At 39.2% G+C, this 17,359-nt stretch overlaps 1 long non-coding RNA gene across 1 annotated transcript; it reads right to left on the reverse strand.

The window, feature by feature from the left end:
• Positions 1-4,462: 4,462 nt before the first annotated feature.
• Positions 4,463-16,957, reverse strand: LOC115286819. The gene is made up of 3 exons (XR_003906290.1): positions 16,798-16,957; positions 14,474-14,658; positions 4,463-4,815 (listed from the first exon to the last, which is right to left on the reverse strand). It is a non-coding gene; the product is annotated as an uncharacterized LOC115286819 (long non-coding RNA).
• Between the last annotated feature and the right edge of the window lie 402 nt (positions 16,958-17,359).

Consider the following 17,359-nt stretch of genomic DNA (forward strand, 5'->3'; position numbering starts at 1 on the left):
AAATACAAAGATTAATAAAACAACCACTGTCTTAACTCTAGTGTAAATAAATATTCATGAATATAAATATATTCATGTGTAAATATATATGAAAGAATATACATGAGCAGTACTAGTAATGTGCACAAAGCACTGTAGTTATGGTGAGGCAAAAATGATGAATTAAACAGTCTTGTGGACAGTTGGGGCAAGTTGGGAAAGAAGTTATAAAAGAGATTTTCTGAATTGTCATAGGATAAAATAATCCAGAAAGTAGTTTTTATATGAAGACATCAGATCTAAAAAATACCATCAAAATGATGAGAAAGAAACTAGATAAAATTTAGAGTAGACTAATGTCAGAATCTGATTTACTGGATTGAGCTTTTAGAGAGTGGTATGGTATGTCAAAAAAAAAAAAAAAAGATTCCAATTGTAATGTATTCCAAGCACTGTGTGATTTTTCAAAGACATCATGGAAAAAAATACTACAAAGGAACACCATGGGACAATTCATAATAGAGAAGACAAAGGAATGTTGTGTTTACAAAAATACACAAATAAAAATATAAGACTTTCAGGAGTCCAGGGGCTATAGAACGTGTTTTGTTGATAGCATGCACTGTCCCACTGACCCCAACGCCAATGGGTCCTGGAAAGAGTTGTGAAGGGTTCAGTTCATGGTCATATAAGGAGGAAAGAGGGGAATGGCATGTCCAGGTCACTGTAACAGAGCTCCAGAACAGAATATATTGGAAAATGAAGCTTCAAAAGCGATTTTCAGTTTTATTTTCAGTCTATGCCTTTCTTGGTCTAGTTGTCTTGCATATCAAGAGGTTTTCTTTCTGTTTGACAGTAATATTGACAGGAAAATTCCTTTCTGCATGCATAGAAGTCTGTCTCCGCCTAGATCCATTTTGAATGTCACTGGAACTATTGAGAATAGTTTTTAAGATATGTAATTGATTATGTACATCTCCAAGGAAATCTTGGAGTTAATTCATTATAAGGGCTAGAGAAATATTTAGTCTATTCACCCCCCCACACACAATGTTTCTGTTTTACATAAGGTAAGTATTGAAACATTGCAGGTGATAGTAATAACCATGACCTCCTACCCACCTGCTCTGTGCTCTTTACATACTAAAATTTCCTACCTTCCACACTGTTGACACTTAGGCCAGATAATTCTTTGTTGTGAGGATTGTTTTATGCATTATGGGTTATCTAGCAGTGTCCTTCACCTCTTCTCTAGTTGTGTAACCCAAAAATATCACTTCCCTTTGCCAAATGCCTCTTGGTGGAAGGGGGTTAATAGGGGAAAACAATCATCTCCAGGTGAGAACCACTGGTGTAAATGACAATTTATTGATTACCTATTTATTTTCATAACAATCCTGCATGGCATTATTATGCCTATTTTAAAAATGGGAAGACTGAGATTTATCGAAGGATTTATGCCTAGGTCTTTTAACCACATCTTTATTCTGCTATATTATCTATATCATCTCCACTATATGGAGACACTATACTATATTATATTATATTAATTATATTATATTATATTATCTCCACCTTTAAGGAGTTTGTACTCTGAATGTTTTAAAAGTTTAACATTTATTCCAGAAGCATTCTTATGGTATCATTCTAGAATTATGGTAGATTATACAACCACATTGAGTATGTGAAGGACAGTGGGTCAAGATTTTCTTTGGGGGTTTCTCTGCCCCACTGAGCCTACTCCTAGTCTACTGTTCTATTCTGTTACAGACTCAGGACTATGGATGGCAAATAAAGGCACTAAAACCTTTGAATGACTTTAATTATTGGCCACTTTTCAAGAGAAAGGGCATTTTGTGTGTGTTATGGCAGGGGGTGGGGGGAGAGGAGAAATTCAAATAAATCTTTATAGTTCATAAAAACATTGTTTTGTGCTCCTACTGAATAGAAAGCTTTCTCTAATCTTATAATTGTGAATTGGTTTGCATATTTGTGAATCTGGCAAAAGATTGAGGGATTCTCGATTATTTTACAAATGGATTAGCACAGGAAATGATGGAAGAATTGTGTTATCTCTTTTTCCTTTTGTGGCCTGCTTCCTCATGTCATGCTCTAAATTGCCTTTGAAAAGTTCTGGCTGTCTGCCAAATAGAAGGATTTCTTCCCTATGTTCACCAAAGGCAACAGTTTGGTTTTACATCAGACACTTTTTTACCTGATTATCTAGCACAGAAATCAAGGCTCAACAATTTCTGTTGAATGAGGGAATAAATAAATAAATGAACTAATATCAAATGAATAAGTCATTGGCATTTTCTTGAATTCTGACTACAAATGAAAGATGTTTCACCGATACTGGTTGCAATGATTCATCTGCAGAATGGAATAGAATATTAGAGATGATCATTTCTTCAACTGCTAAAACTTCAGCTTCTCTATTCCTCCACCAACCCCAATTTATGTGTGGAGGGGGGATTGTGAGGGAGAAGGTAGATCAATTCTTCTTAAAGAAAGAATAGTTATTTGGGAAGTTTGGGCTTTCACACTTAAAACATTCATTTTCTGAAGAAAAAAGCAAAGAGTATAAAAAGGGAACTATTACTTTTTATCTGCTCTTCTAAAATAAAAGAAGTCTGAAGCTTACTTGTAGATGTTATAACATGGCTTTTTAATCTGTAGAAATCACTCATATCTATTATAATCCAATTTTAAAAAGACTGTGTATACAAATTATCAGAACGAATAGCAAATTAAGTAGAAAAAAACAGTTATTTGGTATGATTTGACAAAACAAAATGAATAAGACTTCATTTTGCAACTATGTTGACTAAGAATTTTGAATTTCTTATAATTATGAAATGTTAGCATTAGTGTTAGTATTTAATTTTCTGGCATTTCCCTTCTTCTTTCTCCAAATATACTATGATTTAAAAATTATAGAATGCCATATTTTTGGAGCTAAAAGTGGTCCAGTATGATCCATTCCAAACCATATCCATTTCTTTAAAACAAAACAAAACAAAAAACCAACAGCAGTTGAAGAAACAAACATTGAAACCCAAGTAAAGCAGTTTGGTTCTACCTGACCTGAATTCCTTTTTCAACTAAATGGAAATTTAATTGAAGTTTTAAAGTTTTAATTTGTAGCATTATTTTAGAATTATCAGAATTTCTAGAAACCATTCTTCCCCTAAATTTGTCATTCAGACAACATGGGTTGAGATTTCTGCCAATTAAGGTAGGAGGTTTGGGTTAACTTCTTAGCCTTTCTTTGCCTAAGTTTACTCTCCTAGCAAATATAAGCTGCAGTTATGATGCTCTGAAATTCCTTCTAGCATTACTTTGCTAATTCTGGCTATTAAATTTTCTTCCTACAAAAGGAAAGCTTCTTTTCTTAACCTCAAGGTGAGTAAGGGCTAAAGTCTTTTTTAAGCATTTATTTTGGAAGGAATTTTTGTCCATTGTACTGCTTTTTGATTATCTGCAAGAAAGTTTCTATGACTATCTCTCTTTAAAATGATTTTTGACGTGGAGAGTTCAAATCCATAATGAACAACAGGACATGGCCCTTAAAGAAGACATGCTAGTAGGAAACTTCCCAGGGAAGACACCACAAACAGCAAATATACATTTGTCACCCATTCTGCACCCAGTTCTCATTTCCTTTTACTTGATCTCTTTAGTGATCACATCAGCATCTGGACTTTGAATTACCTGTGTGTCCTTATTTCATTACACAAAATCTCTCTTCTAAAATCTAGAGCTACACTGACAATAATTTCCAGACATTTGTCCCATGGGCACCTCAAATAGAGAAAGTCTCAGAGTCTCCTTGCCACTCAATTGCAATGTCTTCCAACACTTCCCACCCATGTGGAAAGTGGCTGCTCTCAGTCTTGTAATTCAACACACCTAGAAGACCCTGAGGGCAGATGAAGGACAATGGGATTTGAAAAGAAGAGGTGAACACAGAAGACAGAGAAAGAGAAGGTGAGGAAACAAGCAAAAGATTGTTACAATTGTCCAGGCATGACAGGATAAAGGTTTGGAACAGGGAACATGCATAACCACATTGTAACCAAATGAAGAAAGGAAGGAAGGAAGAAAGGAAGGAAGGAGGGAGGGAGAGAAAGAAGGAAGGACTAATTGATTATGTGTGTGTAGTTTGTCTGCGTGGTTTATCAAGGAAAATAATAAGGCAGGGGTACCTGAGTTCCTTAGTCAGTTGAGCATCTGACCCTTGATTTTGGGTCAGGTCATGATCTCAGGGTCGCAGTATCAAGCTCTGCTCTGGACTTCATGCTCCACGCATGGAGCCTGCTTGAGATTCTCTTTCTCTCTCCCTTCTTCCCTAATCATGCTCGCTCGCGCTCTCTCTCTCTCTCTCTCTCTCAAATAAAAAGAAATAAATAAGTTCTTTAGAAAATAAAAATAGTAGGACAAAGAAGAGACATTGAAAGGAATAGTATTGATGCATTAGCTCTTAACTATTAAAACACATGGTATCAATTTTTATTTTTTGTTAAGAAGTCATGAAACAAGTATGCTCACTTTTATTAAAAGGGGAGACGGAATGTAAAATGTGAAAATTGCGACCATTTTCAAACAACTTGTGGCTTGACTCAATGTGGTTTGGAGCAAGGAAAAGCAAGGGCTGCTCTTTTGGTGTGGATGCCACTCTGAGTTACGCTTTGGAAAAGTCAGCAACTTACTGTTCACTGCATGGCTCTTGAGAACGTCCTTCGTAGGCTCAGCCTATCACACTCAGTTCCTTTTCCTATATCAGAGCAGGTGGCGATGTGTCCAAGGACGCAATGTCCACACATTGATCATTTTCTAGAGAATTAAAGATACTTCTGTGCAAGTTGATCAGGATAGATGAATTTTAAATTGCATCTTAAGCTTAGCTATTAAAATATGTCAGAAATATAAATTTCCCTTTGAAGCTGTTCTCCTATTTCTTTGAAAATAAAATGTTGCGGTGCCTGGGTGGCTCATTGGTTAAGTGACTGACTTTGGCTCAGGTCATGATCTCATGGTTCATATGTTCAAGCCCCACCTCTGGCTCTGTGTGGACAGCTCAGCTGGCTTCAGATTCTGTGTCTCCTTCTCTCTCTGCACCAGCCACCGCCCCCCACCCTGCCCCACCAGTCACACTCTCTCCTGCAAAAATAAACATTAATTAAAAAAAAAAGAAAAGAAAATGTTAAAATTTTAATGCAGAAAAAATATAAGGTTGTCAGAAGAGTGTCTTGTTCCAGATCATATCATAGCTAAAAACCATCTGTCACAATGCCTTAAAACTTCTTACATGATGGGTGCCTGGCTGGGTCAGTTAAGCTTTTGATTTTGGCTCAGGTAGAAATCAACACTCATGGGGCTCTGTGCTGACAGCTTGGAACCTTTTTGGGATTCTCTCTCTCCCTCCCTTACCCCTCCCCAGCTCATTCCCTCTCTCTCTCTCTCTCTTAAATAAACTTAAAAAAAAGACTTATATGACTAATAAATTCTGAGATCTTTCAATGCAATCTCTCAAATATTATGTTACACAGAAAGTCAAAAGTGATGGGACCAGAATTCAGTACTCCCGACCCAAATTCTCTCCATCTTTTATGCTTCCTAAATGAGATTTCCCAGACCTTATAAAAGCACCAAAAGGTGCCCTGCCCCGGTGTCTCCCATATAAAACAGTTGCTGAGGTCAATAAGAGTTCTGTGTCTACAATGGTCTCTGAGATGGCTTAGAAGTTTTATTCCATCAGGAAAAACAACAGAAGGAATACATGTTCATTAATCTGATGTGGGGTCCTTTGCTCTACTTTTAGAGGAAAAAAAGGAGAATAAAAATATATGTTCTTTCTGTGATTTTTCTCCCAAACACTTCCCTTTTTATTCCTCAGGCAAAGTAGGCTGCCGTCTGAATGGGAATATAAGATGCCGTGACCTTTCTCACCCACCCGTTATGCAGAGTCAGTTTTCCGCCATTTAGAATTTAGTGCATCTTTGGTGAAGCCTGACAGGTACATGGAGGGTCGGTGGAGGAGGTTGGAGGAAGGTAAGAAGGCTAAGAAAGCAACCACATAATTTATAATCTTCATGCCCGTAAGAGCACAGCAGGCGGGGAAGGTCGGGTGTGCTGTCACAGGGGCACCAGCCAGGCCTCCAAAAGCCACAGGATCTCATTTCATTATCCCACGACCTGCATCGCAGAGCACAGACATCTCACTCTAGGACCATAGCTAATCTACTGTGACAGAATGGGACAACAAGAGCAAACCCGTGCCCCTTCACTTCCCAGGAACAGGGAGGCTGAATGAATAAACCACAGAACCAACATTGCCTGGGGGCCAACATTCTTTTGGAGAACAGCCATGATGAGTTAGAATCCGCCGAACTTAGGATCAAACTCTGAGTCTGTGACTTCACAGCTGTGACCACGACGCTGTATAGCTGTTAAAGGCATTGGCTCTGGGTTCAAGTTCTGCCATCTCTGAGCTCCATAACCTTCACTTCTCCGTGTGTAATTTCAGCTTCCTTAATTACAACATGGTGATCAGAATAGAACCAAATGCTTGGATTGTTAAGAGAAACGAAAACATCAATCCATGTAAAACACATAGCACAGGGCAGGGTCTACAGTGAGCACGCACTAAATATTAGCCTTTAGGATTGTGATAGATACTTCCTCGGTGGGTCTTTGATATGTCCACCTACTTGAAGTCAAGCTATGCATTTTTTGTCTGTTCATCTTTAGCTACTAAAAAGATTCTCTACAGTTTCTATAGATTGGCTTGATCAACTCGTCAAGTCACAACAATGAAAAACTCACATCTTGACCAATACCATCACAATTATCTGAATAACTGAGGAAATATTTACAAGTGTGATTCTGAAGTGGAGAGATTAACAAAATCTTCCTAGGGTGCTCCACACAGTCTGCGTTCATTGGTTATAATCAGTTCTTACCCAGTTCACCTTGGGATAGGGTAAAATCACAGTACAGATACAACTAAAGGAAAAGAATTAATCTCATGTGCTGCTTTGCCATTTACAAAACACGACATCACAGCAGATCATAAATAATATCTTATAGTAAAAAGTCCCATTAACATTAGAGAATGCTGCAGATTCTGAAACCTCTCATTCAGACTGGCCTTTGTATCAGGGATTGCTTTCATTACTGGACAGGGAAATAAAGAAGGTAGCAGTCAACAGTCACTCTTTACCTTTTAGATTTGAAAAGAAAATGGTCCACAGGGATATTTTTGATCTACAGTGAAATGTAATGCTCTGTTCAGGAGATGACACAAGTATCACTATATTGAGGGAGGCAGGAGGGGGAAGCAGAGAGGACCCTGCATATTTTTTGCTTGTTTCCTCTCTCATCAACTGGAAACATGACAGTGTTAGTTACAAACCTTCCAACCAGTGTGTAAAAACCCAGCACTTAGGCATTTTTGAGTGATAATTCAATAGGATTAAATTACACTCATGTGACAGGTCAACCTCACTAATGAGGTACATTTCAGTAAACTGTTGACAGAACTGTCTGGAAGGTTTCTTTAATTTACCAACATGTAAGAACATGGGAAAAGCATTAGTCAACTAGATGAAGATAAATAAGTAGTGAGGTCTAGAGGTATTTTACATTAATATCTGACAACCTGAAAGGGTTTTTGTCACCTGCTCTACTTAGCCCAAGGCAGGCACAGAATAACTGGTACCTGTTAGTGTGAATGACTTACCAAAGCAATGAAAGGAATTATCTTAAAGAGAGCTGAGTGGAAAATATGTCAGAGAAATTTCTTTTCCATCCAGTTAACAGGAAGAGTGTTTCTTGCAAAGTGGGTGATGGTCACAATAAAGTTAAAAGAATGTTTCAAATCTTTTCAGACAGCTACACCAACACTTTCATTCTTCGAATCCTTTGAGTTTGTCCTTACAGATGAAAACATCTGTCTGTATATATTTCTAGTCAGGTATTGGTTGGGAATAATGTAGGGTTATTCTTGTCCAAGTAAGTAATATATTCTAAGCCAAGGAAAGAAAGAAAATATAGGAAACACGGAAGAACAATAAAAAAGAGACAAGGAAATCTACTCATATCAGAGGCTTACAGAAAAACTTTTCTAGCTAGGATTACATTGGCCAATAAGAAGAGGTCAGTGTAATCATCTGCATCCTTTGAAAAATATTCTGAAACTATCGCTTCTCTAGAGACAAGCAATATGGCTGAAGAGAAAAAGCAGATTAACTTCAGATTAATAAATGAACATGGTAACTGGTAGGGATGCTACAGATTGCAAAATAGGTATCTGGGTTCCAAGATCTACCTGTTTCAGTATTCTCTAGGGGTGCCTGGAATGCTCAGTTGGTTAAGTGCCTGACTTTGGCTCAGGTCATGATCTCATAGTTCATGAGTTTGAGCCCCACATCGGGCTCTGTGCTGACAGCTCAGAGTCTGAAGCCTGCCTCAGACTATGTGTCTCCCTCTCTCTCTGCTTTTCCCCTGCTGGTGCTCTCTCTCTCTCTGTGTCTCTCAAAAATAAATAAATGTCAAAAAATTTTTTAAAAATCATTATTCCCTATATCTCATCATACTAAAAATCTTAGTTTATAGATGTGTTCTTAAGACAAGTTGTGCTATGAAGGAAAGGTGAAAGCAAAGATGGAAACATTATCTAACTGCACTATTGGTCATAAATTATTCTAACCAACTGAGCATTTTAGAAGGATTAAGAGAAGAAAGAATTAAGCCAGTAATGACACCTATAACTCTTGAGTATCAAACATACTAGAGGAAGTTGTGAGTTCAGCTACTTCATGCCATCAGCTGATCCAGAAAGCATACCTATTTAGCTTTGAAAGCAGAATAAGCTTTATAGCATTTCCTTGCAGCAACTTAGGTTACTCATTTCACCTTGATATGGCTTTTGCTCAAATGATTTAGCATTTCCAGAATACACAGTGATTTGTTGGAGGTCCCTGGGAGACAGGCTAGGAGAGAAAAGATGGAAAGATTTAGAGTAAGAAACCAAACTTTTACAGCCTTAGCTGGGCCAGCTTGAAGTACACTACCTGAGTGGTAAGAAAGGTGAGGAAATCATTGTCAACACACACACACACACACACACACACACACACACACGCCTTCAATCTGGACCTTGGAGTAAGAGAGAAATTCTGCCAACAGAAAAACCATAAGAGGTCTGAAAACACCGATAATGTGTTTGCCAAACTGAAAGGAAGTATCACAAAAGGGAGACTGTGCCGTCAGAGTAAGACTTACTTTGCCCATCTCAGACACTCTTTCTGACCCTGAGCATTATTTCTGGCGTCAATAATGATCATAATGACAATAATTACTAATATTTGCCCTATGCTCTGCTCTTCACAAGGAACTTTCATCACCTCACTTGTTCCTGTGAGGTAAGTAGGATCAGTTTTTTTATAACACCTGACAGATGAAGAAGTTGACATCAGCAATTGCTCATTCAGGGCACAAAGCTGCCAAGTAAAAAGAAACTCAGGTCCTCTGACTCCAAACCTAAGTGCTTTTTTCACTGTGCTAAACTCTCCCAAAATATCCATTGGTAGAATATCTGGAGGCAAGGTTGCAGGGTCTGATGAGGGCTGATACAACCCAGCTGGGAACCAAATATCCCAGAGGGCACTTGATCTGAGAAGTCCTAATAGAGAATTCTAGAGGAAGGATCGCAGCTGTCTATACCCAGGCTAAATGTCAGGGAGACAAGCAACTTGATTCTTTTGCTTTCCTCCAGCTATGTAAAAGAGATAAAGAGGGCAATTTCCAGCGTAGCAGAGGCCATTCTTTTTGAGATATTTCATATTATAGAACAGTATAAAATTAAAATAAAAACAAACTACCAACAGAGGAAGAAAATAATTTAGAACAGTTTAGAATTCACACTTATAAAATATTTTAGTAAAAGGCCTTAGTTGAAAATACTAATTTACAGTCATACTTTTACATAGAATGTGTGCAGTCATTGCTAATCTTGGGCCAAATATACAAATAATATGGTTCTGGGGCACCTGGGTGGCTTCGTTGGTAGAGCATCCAACTCTTGATTTTGGCTCAGGTCATGATCTCATGCTTGTGGGATTGAGCCCACAGTTGGGTTCTGTGCTGAGTGTGGAGCCTGGTTGAGATTCTCTCTCTCTCTCTCTCTCTCTCTCTCTCTCTCTCTCTCTCCCTCTCTCTGCCTCTCTCTCTCTCCCTCTCTCTCTCCCTCCTTCCTTCTGCCCCCTCCCCTGCCCATGCTCTCTTTCTCTCTCATAATAATAATAATGATAATAATAATAATATGGTTCTAAACAGTTTTAGGCTAAAAGGGTTGTTCTGGCTTTCACTCTGACCAAGTAACACTCAACTGTCAAATAATAGCTTGTTGGAAACTAGACAACAAAACTTGTGTGACATTGACTCAGCTCTCTAATCAGTTATTCTGGAAAACTTTAACAATGCTAATAGCTGATAATAGATTTTTCGACTGCTTACTATGATTTAGAAACTGTGCTTTTATAAGCATTATGTAATTTCATCCCCCCCAGAATTCTGAGGAGGTCTGTGCAGTTCTTAGTCACTCAGAGAAAATGCAAAAATCCTGCCGAGAGCATACGTGTGCTGTCCACATGGCAGAGCCAGTCAGCAGCAGAGCCACCCTTGAATCCAAGTCTGTACTATTCCAGAGTCCAGTCCCTTTACCGTGCTGGTTTGACTTTACTTTGGCCAGATCCTGCTTTTCCATTAACTTTCTAATGTTTTGCTGTGTTACTAATTCTGGTTACCTAACCCCAATATAGCTTAGTTTGAAAAGAGGGAATGAAGTTCAATCAACTGGAAGCAAAATGGAATACACAATATATAATTTAAGATGTCTACTTTCTGATCAGTGGAGAAAGTTGGTGCCAGGCTGAGGAACACAGGACATGGCCAAGAATAGTACCAGAGTGGTTCCCTTCAATTAAATTAACCCCCTAGGTAAACTTGAATTTGTATGCCAAGATGTATTACAAAGATTTTAATATTGTTTATAGTAGGAAAAAATATATTTATGTGGAACCAAAGGAATAAATAAATTCTGGCAAATACATATAATAGAATATATACAACCATGGAAAGAAATTAAGTAGATTCATATGAGCTAATATAGATCAATTACTAAGATGTATTGTTAAGGTAAAAATCAGGTGTTAACTAGTATGTCTGGTATGTTACAAATATTTTTTAATAAGCTTACATGAAATATAATGTCACTGGAAGGATCTATATGATTCTGACATTAATTGTCTCTGTAGGGGGTATCTGATTCCGAGAAAAGGGAAAGACTCCTTTTTTTGAGAGAGTGAAAGAGAGAGCACAAGTGCGGCAGAGGCAGAGAGAGAGGGAAACACAGAATCCAAAGCAGACTTCAGGCTCCGAGCTGTCCACAGGGAGCCCTACACGGGGCTCACACCCACAAGCCATCAAATCCCGACCTGAGCAGAAGTCAGATATTTAACCGACTGAGCCACCCAGATACCCCACATCTACTTTTCAATGTATAATTATTGGCATTGTTCCTTGTACCGTGTGCATGAATTACTTAAAATTATTTTAACATTAATAAAAACTAACAGGTGCTCAATCAATGTTTATTGACCTGAACAATGATTAGAGCACTTGGGCCATGTTAATCCAGAAACACTGGCCTTAGAAACAGATAAAAATGTTAAATTCAGCTCTATCATAGACTAGCAGAGCAGAGTTTCTTTGTACAAGGTACTTTATCTTTCAGTCACAATTTCATTTATGAGAAATTGGTATCACAGTGTCCACTCTATATCTGTAAATTCGTGAGAGATAATACACAGTAAAGCATTCTCCAAAGAATAAAAATGCCATTACTGTTGTTGCTGCCATTGTGGTTACGTGGTGGGGTAGGTTCCGGTCCTATCTGGGAAGCCACCACAGTCAGGAAGGTGAGACTTACCACGGGTAGCTTGACCCGCTACATTGAGGGGTCAACCAAACACTTGCCAAATACTCACTGTACTTAGTATCCTATTCCTATTGTTTTGCAACCAGAGGTGAAAATACGTATGATTTCTCTTTTAGAGGAAACTCTTTGGAGAAATACTCGAATAAGTCTTTGAGGTAGAAGCAAACCTGAGAGAGACCTTGGCGAGACAGAGAAAGAGCCTTCCTCCTTTGAAAAAGGTGAAGAGGAGAGAGAGAAGGATCAGAGTTGAGACCAACAAAAGGTCAGGGGTCAGCAACGTGACGCCGCCACACCGCGTCTCACCGAAACAACAAAATGGCAAAGGTGAGCAGAGTTTAGGGAAGCCAGTAAAAAGGGCAACTACAACACTCATAGAGTCTCTCAAGACAACCAAGCCAGGGAGAAAGAGAGGGATCTAGAGGGAGAAGGACAGGGAAGTAAAATCCCAAGGACGCCCAGGGATTGAGATCTGGATCAGGTTTATCTTAGAAGACAAAGGGGCAGGGTTCCCAGCCAACTTCAGGGTGACATGCTTCTTTGCCAAATAGGTACTTGGCCATTAAAGTTCAACACATCCTAATGTTAGGCTGAGTTTACAGAGCGCAACTCTGGGAGAGTCAGCCCAGAGGATTGATTATCCACAATCAGCGCAGCATTCGGAGGTGAAGTGCAAATTGCCTTCCGTGGTGCTTGACCCTTCCAAACCATAATGATAATTGCCCCTGTGCTGCCAGCTGGGCTTATGAGCAACTCAGGGGTTAGTGCCCTCCCCTCAGGAAGGCTACCGAGTCGCCGGGACTGCGTCCATCTGATCGGGACAAATTACTAGTGTACCTGCTAATCAGTGCACAGTAGTAGGTATTTTGTGATATCACCAAAGCAAGAAACACCACAAGTGTCACCTCAATAAAATAAAATAAAATCTACTACTTCTATATATTTCTAGTAAGAAATGAAACAGGCTCAATTTTAATCACACGAGGAATAAATCAAATATCAAATTTAAAACAATGAACCGCAAAGAGCCTCCTCAAAGTCACTTAGCATTGATAAATTAGTAATGTATTATTAAATTATTCATATCTTTTTTTTTTCCTTTGGACTATAATGATATACTGTACACAGCACTGATAATTTACTTAGGCTGAGTCCATTCATTTAATTATGCTGCTAAACTTGGTAGGCCAATTGGTCATCATGAGAGTTTCCAGGCAAGCTAATCACAAATATATAGAACATGTCCCTTATTGTCCCCAGCGGCTAAGTGCTAAAATGCTATTTAGTGCTCAGAAGGTTAATGTCCTGCTTATGTAAATTGTCCAATTTAGCATTCGGCAGCAGTATCATAAATTCTGGCTCCAGGATTTCATTAAACGTATGTTCAAACTAGTTGACCTTAAAGGTTAACAAGCACAAGTTAAACAGGACAATTATTTAACTCACTTCTTATCAAGAGACTGAAGCGTACTCGCTATTTAATGGCTCTGCATACTTCACAATTAGAATTCTTATAAGGTCTCTGATAAAACTGCAGGTCATGAATTTTCATAAGGGTGTCAGATAATAACTATTTATCTGCACTTGTTTTTCTTTCTTATAAACTTAAACTTTGATCTTAACATTCAATTAGAAGTGATTCCACAGAGAAGGACTAGGTGACTCCAGGAGCTCGTGTTCGCTTTCATTCGGGTCTGCAGGCGGATTTAAAACACGGGATCTGCACCGCCATTCGTGGAAATTAATGTAAAAGTCAGAGACCCACTGTGAAGTGTGCAGAGCTCAAATGAGGCATTTGGCCCGACACTGAGTTATAGTATCTCCTTCTGTTTGGGGGTATCAGATCAAACATTCTTCTTTTCTTAAAAGCCCTCAAATGCCTATCAATCTCCTGGAGAAATCGCATTGTCCTTTGCATGTATATTATTATGGGTTGTAAAAGACGTAACTGAAAGTTAGATGACTCTAAGCATCCTTTTCCTTGATTCTTATTTTCTCTTCTCGCTCTCCTTGGGCATTTAGAAATATGAGCAAAGCTCGGGGAGACTGTTGTCCTGGGCCACGGTGACACAGAGACACGGCCGTGGGCTGACATTTCCACACACGTCTCTGTGTGGCAGGATCGGGCAGTGGCTTCAGGGACACATTGCATCAGTAACCACACACGGAGATTCTCAACAGCTGACAGCCGCTACCCTGGGAAAAGCATGGGAAACGCTCTCTCCTAGATGGTTCCACTGTTCCTACTTCATACTATTTTGGAGATCTAACAGCGACTAAGACCAAAGAGGGTCTTATTAATTGATCATGTGCTGAATTTCTGTTAGGAGCTGAAATGGAGCAAAATAAGTCAAAATTGCCTATGGCAACATCGACTAGGGGCATCATAAATAATTTTTTAAATTTGGTAATATTCATCAAAACATAATTAAATGTAACAAGAGGAAAGGGATCAATGGGTGGGTAGGTGGGTGGATAGACATTGAATAATACCTGTGCTGGGTCCAGGTCTTCTTGCACTTGTTATTCCCCGAGGTTGCTTATTGTGAAGAGCTATTTAAAGAAATACTATAAGGAAGAAATATTTTCCAGCATGAAAAAATGTGACAGTGTTTTATACCCTCTTGTGTTGCTTCTCATCCAAACTTCATCTTGTGAATATTGGCTTCAAATCCTGCCTGAAAGGGGACATAAATAAAGTGAAATGGCTAATGGACTAAAAACACTTATGATCAGGTTTTCATAACTAACATTATTGATAGCTTCTTTCGCACATGCACTCACACATAGCGCAATATCCATTCCCAAAGTAAGATTTAGAGCCCTATTTGCAATAAAAAGGCTAGCACATGCAAATAGAGAATGCGAAAGTGAGGCCAGTGGATGGCAATACCCCAGAAAGGGAGAAAAATGCCTCCCGCAAAGCAAAGCTGACCACAAGGGAAACAGAACCCTTTTTCAGATTTCAGATGTGCCTGGAATTTTTCTCCATGTTTTGGAATGGTCTTTAGGGACAGAGAGTAGTTTAGTCCTTAATTTGGAAATGACCGCTCTTTTCTACTTCATGGCGTTAGTATTTGAGTTTGGTCAGGTAAATAGGTGTGTATGTCTGTCCGTTAAAACAATAGCAAGATTGTCATGCAGGAAATGTGACCGTACAAATAAGGAGGCTGGCATGACGGGAATTATTTTCATAGGGTCTGGTGCATTCCATGTCGATTTTAACGTGGGCTTCCTGGGGTTTCTCCTCATTAATCTCTCCATTGTAGCCAACACCGTTGAAGAAAAATTTTTCCAATGCCTAGAAATTCATTTTATGTTGAAAATTTTTTGACCGATAACTTCGAAAATATTTTAGCTGCAGTGACAATGAGAAGATGCTAACAAAGCAGAAAGCATTTTATCTGCCTCTTGCTATTTAGATACAGTTTTGGGGGCATGACTTTTTTCTATTTTAGTTTCTACCATTCCTATGTGAGCAGAAAAAAACTTTTCCTCCCAAATCTGGACTTTCTTATTATACTATTAAAAATTAAGTCTAGATTACCCAGTAAACTGTAAATTATGGGTTGATTAAATCAATTAGAAACAGCATTTAAGGAATTGGTATAGTTACTTATGTGTACTGTTTCCATTAAAGTCCCCTCCTTCAATTATATTGAAAATATGAAAATATTTTGAATATGAAATCTTGGTGTACTGTCCCCTTTTGGGGGAACTGTGCATTAATATTAGAGTTTGCCTAATATTAGGAACAGCATGAGGAATATAGTCTATGGTATTGTTACAGCATCTTATGGTCTCCGATGGTAGCTACCCTTGTGGTGAGCACAGCATAATGTATAGAATTGTTTAATCACTATGTTGTACACTGGACACTAATGTGACATTGTGTGTCAACTACACACACACATATGTAGATATACATACATATACATATATGGCCATCTGGGTAACTCAGTTGGTTAAGTGTTCAACTCTTGATTTCAGCTCAGGTCATGATCCTGTGGTTTGTGGGATCAAGCCCCGGGTCAGGCTCTGCACTAACAGCAGAGTCTGCCTGGGATTCTCTCTTTCTCCCCTCTCTCTCTTTCTGCCCCTCCCCTGCTCATATTCTTTATCTCTCAAAATCAATAAATGGAAAAAGTAAAATATACATATATGTATTTAAATTTGTCATCTCTATAATCTAAAGAATAGTGATAAGGTCAAATTTATACAGCAATCAAGAACAAAACCTAGGGCACCTGGGTGGCTCAGTCGGTTGAGCGTCAGACTCTTGATTTCAACTCAGGTCATGGTCTCACCGTTGGGGAGGTTGAGGCGGCCTCTGCCTCTGGGCTCACGGTGCTGAGCCTGCTTGGGATTCTCGCTCTCCCTCTCTCTCTGCCACTCTCTCTCAAAATAAGTAAATGAACAAAACCTTTAAAAAAAAAAAGAACAAAAGCTTCCTCCCTTTCAGAATCTGATGATCCCCAAAAGTATTATTACTGACAGAAAAATATATTTTATATAAGGAGTTGCAACAGGGATGTCCAGCATGATACTATCAGTGCTTCGATGCAAGTCGACTTATTTCTGGTTTTTCTTTTGTTTGAGTTTGTGTGTGACATAAAACAAAGAGAAGCATGTCAAGAGAGGAGCAGTATGACTACAGATTTGTCATAAATGGAACAGTCATTGCTCAGAGCCACGCGGAGGCCTCACTGCAATGGCAAACACAAGCTCGGGTGTAATCAACAAGATCTTCAGGACAGCTGGAAACGCGAGTCTAGTGTGGCCCTGCTCCCACAGCCCCGCCTTCTACCCTCCCTCACCTCCTAGCAAAGAAGGGGCCAGAGGTCCAAATGATGAAGCCGCAGGTTAGCATCGATCCAAAAGCCGCAGGTTAGCATCGATTCCTTCCAGGAGAGGCAGCGCAAATGTACTCCACGTCAGGCACCATCTAGGAAGGTGACTCCTGGCTGGCATCAAGAATGGCTGCCCGATGGGTAAAGAAAGATGGAAGATCCGGCACCTGGGTGGCTCAGTCCGCTGAGTGACTGACTCTTGATTTTGGCTCAGGTCATGATCTCACGGTTCATGGGACTGAGCTCTGAGTTAGGCCTCTTGGGATCCTCTCTCTGCCTCTCGCCTGTTTCTCTTTCTCTCTCTCTCTCAAAAATAAATAAATAACTTTAAAGAAAGATAAAAGACACGCTGGAACAAGAGAGGGGAGGCGGCTGTTGTGAGTTGACTCGTCTCCCCCAGAAACAAATGCTGAAATCTCTGGTACCTGTGCATGTGATCTTACTTGGAAAAGGGTCTGTTATACATTGGCCACCCACTGTGTGCTGGATATTGGAGTTACAAGTTACAGAAACTTCACTCGATAGGGCG

This window comes from Suricata suricatta, chromosome 3 (assembly GCF_006229205.1).
Source record: "Suricata suricatta isolate VVHF042 chromosome 3, meerkat_22Aug2017_6uvM2_HiC, whole genome shotgun sequence".
Taxonomy (NCBI): Eukaryota; Metazoa; Chordata; class Mammalia; order Carnivora; family Herpestidae; genus Suricata; species Suricata suricatta.